Source organism: Gekko japonicus, unplaced genomic scaffold (genome assembly GCF_001447785.1).
Source record: "Gekko japonicus isolate JY-2015 unplaced genomic scaffold, Gekko_japonicus_V1.1 scaffold2140, whole genome shotgun sequence".
NCBI lineage: Eukaryota > Metazoa > Chordata > Lepidosauria > Squamata > Gekkonidae > Gekko > Gekko japonicus.
The window spans coordinates 53,055-56,344 of record NW_015176041.1 but is presented as its reverse complement, the minus strand read 5'-3'; positions in this window follow the sequence as shown (position 1 = coordinate 56,344).

The window sequence follows — 3,290 nt, the reverse complement described above, 5'->3', positions numbered from 1 at the left end:
ACCTCAGCTGAACTCCCCTCCGGTGTGATTTGTTAACCAAAAAGGGACAGTGACTGCCTAAAATCAAACCGCTCAGAAAGCTGTCCATAGAAACAGGTTTATTCAAATCCAAGCGCCGAGCGAGACGTGATGGAAATGTCTGTTTGAAAGGAGAGATTGTTTGCTCTGAAGCCTCGGAGCTTCTGCCACGAGCGTCTGGAACGAGAAGCGGAAAGAGAACCCAGCGAGCAAAGGATGTCCGAGCGGTGGCCCTCGTCCTTGCGGGGGCTGGCTAATGAAAGTCTCTGCGATTGACAGGCCGGGGTGACAAAATGATGGCCAGGTTAGGCACAAAGGGGGAGGAGGGATACTGGCCCTTACAGCTGGTCTCTCTTCCTTTAAAAAAAAAAAATTAAACTTCTAACACAGAATCAGGATACAGAGTGACGAAGCACGTCCAGTTCGCAAATCAAAAACAAATGAAGGGCTGTCATACGGAGGAGGAGGCTGAGTTGTTTTCTGTTGCCCCGGAAGGTTTACAAGCATGGACGGCTTCAAGAGGGAATTGGATCGACATCTGGAGCAGAGGTCCATCAGTGGCTCTTAGCCACAAGGTGTAGATAGGAACTCTCGGTCTGGGGCAAGGGATCCTCTGTCTTCTTGGTGCTTGGGGGGGGGTCAACAGTGGGAGGGCTTCTGGAGTTCTGGCCCCACTGGTGGACCTCTTGATGGCCCCTGGTATTTCTGGCCACTGTGTGACACAGAGTGTTGGACTGGATGGGCCTTTGGCCTGATCCAACATTGGCGTCTCTTCTGTTCTTATGTTCTTATGTCCCTTCCAATGATTCTATGATTCTAAGAGCATGTACACAGGTTGCCAACCCCAGGTGTGGAAACACCTGGAGATTGAGGGTGGAGACTGGGAGGGAGGGGTTTAGGGAGGGGAAGGAAGAGTATAATGCCACCCCGTCCGCCTTCCAAAGCGGCCATCTTCCCCAGGAGAAATGGAAAGGAGTGTTTTCAATAAATAATAAGCAATTTATGTAGTCTGGAGATCAGTTCTAATTCCAGGAGATCTCCAGCCGCCACCCGGAGATTTAAAAAACTCTAAATGTAGTCAGCCACACTCTGAGGGTCATTATTACAAGGAACTCAGAATAGTTACTAACGCTTGAGAACCGAACACTGCACAACCACACCGACAATTGGTGTCACAACAATCTTCGTAACGCTGAACTAGATGGACCCTCACTGGTCTGATCCAGCAGGGCTTTTCTTATGTCCTTATGAAGGCCTCGGCCTCTCTGCCCTGCTGTTGGCCCTCCAGGGGAACTGGCTGGCCACTGTGTGAGACAGGAGGCTGGAATGGATGGACCACTGGCTTGATCCACCAGGGCTCTTTTGTTCTTTTCCGGGGAAGGCCTCGGTCTCCATGCCCTGTTGATGGCCCTCCAGAGGAACTGGTTGGCTGATGGGTGAGACAAGATGTTGGACTGGATGAACCAGGGAACTGGCTGGCCCCTGTGCGAGACAGGATGCTCGACTAGATGGACCATTGGTCTGACCCAGCAGGGCTCTTCCTAGGTTCTGATCGTGTTCTGTTTGGCCTGCTTTTGCTTCCACATACGGTATTTGGACCTGATTCTCGTCTCTCAGACGAAGACGTGGTGAATTTCCAGGCTGCGCAGCTGTTCGACGAGAGAGACCGACGGGGTAACCGTCTCTGCTCTCCTCTCCGTATTGAAGTGGAGGATTTGCATAGCCAGGATGGAGAGCCTTTGTTTCCTTTGCAGTTATGAGCACAAAGTATTGCAAAGGAGAGGGGGGGCAGCTCTTTCAGACCCCCACCCCACCCAGGGTGATTCAAATTGCCTGGAGATCCAACAGATTTGTTTTAAATAGCACACACACGCACACACACGGTTGCGATCGCCTCCATACTCTCTCCTGCCCAGAGCCGGCTTCAGCTGAGATTTTGGATTTTTGCTTGGCGGGAGACCAGACGTTTTGAGCTGAGATTGTTGGGGCCTGATTCTGCTCTTACTGAAAGGTGGGTGGGTGTTAGATGAAGATCCAGAGTTGGAATTTCTGATCTTTTTTTTTTTTTTTTTAAAGGAGCGGGCCAGGTTTGTTTCTTAGAGATGTCTATCTGTGCTTAATTCTGTGAGAGAGAGAGCCAATTTGGTGCAGTGGTCAGGAGTGGGGACTCTGGGAGAACCAGGTTTGATTCCCCACTCCTCCCCATGCAGCTGCTGGTGTGACCTTGGGTCAGTCACAAGATATCTCAACGCTGTTCTCTCAAGGCCAGTTCTCAAGAGAGAGCTCTCTCAGGCCCACCGACCTCACAGGGTGTCTGTTGCGAGGAGGGGAAGGGAAAGGAGTTTGTAAGTCGCTCTGAGACTCCTTCGGCTAGTGAAGGGCGGGGTATAAATCCAGCCTCTTCTCTCTTCTCGTTTCAAACCTTTTAACAAATCTTTTGTCATCTCTGCCAGGCAGCTTAGATGCTGGGATTTAATCTACCTCCACAGGAGAGCGAGACAGAATCAAATCGGGTGCGGGACGGCCTAGAACCGGGGACTTCCCAGATTTCGTTCCCTTTTCGGAGAAATTATACGTAGAGAACAGGGCGGATTGAGAGCTGCCCCGCCGGATCCTGTCTTCGCTTCGAAAGGGCCGCTTCCTTCTCAGGCCCAAGGCCCAGGATTTCGAGGCATCTTCTAGAATCGTCGATCCCCTTGTTGCAGCGTTAACTAGTGAACGTTCATCTAGGGAACTTCAGGAGGGCCGTGGTGTCAGTCATGCCTAAATCCTTCCTGGTGAAAAGCCGCACCTCGGCACGACTAGAAGCCCGCGACTGGGGAGAGGTCTCTGACCAACTCCGTGGAGATCTGTACGTCCCTGGTAGGTGCAATTGCCTCTTCCTGATGCCATCTCTTTGCACAGCTTTGATCAGGGGTCATTTCGTAGGAGAAGAGGTGCAGGAGCTCATTAGCATAACTCGTTTGCATAGGCCACACCCCCTGTGTGTCAGAAGGAGGAAGGAGATCAGTTCCCCCGGCCAAAACAGTCCAGTGGCACCTTTAAGGCCAAGGTTTATTCAGGTACAAGCTCTCCCTTCTCTGTGAGGGCAGATCTGCATGTTCTCTCTCCCCCCCCCCATAGCTAGGAATCCAAAACAGTCCAGTGGCACCTTTAAGACCAAGTTTTATTCAGGTACAAGCTCTCCCTCCTCTGTGAGGGCAGATCTGCACATTCTCCCCCCACCATAGCTAGGAATCCAAAACAGTCCAGTGGCACCTTTAAGACCAAGT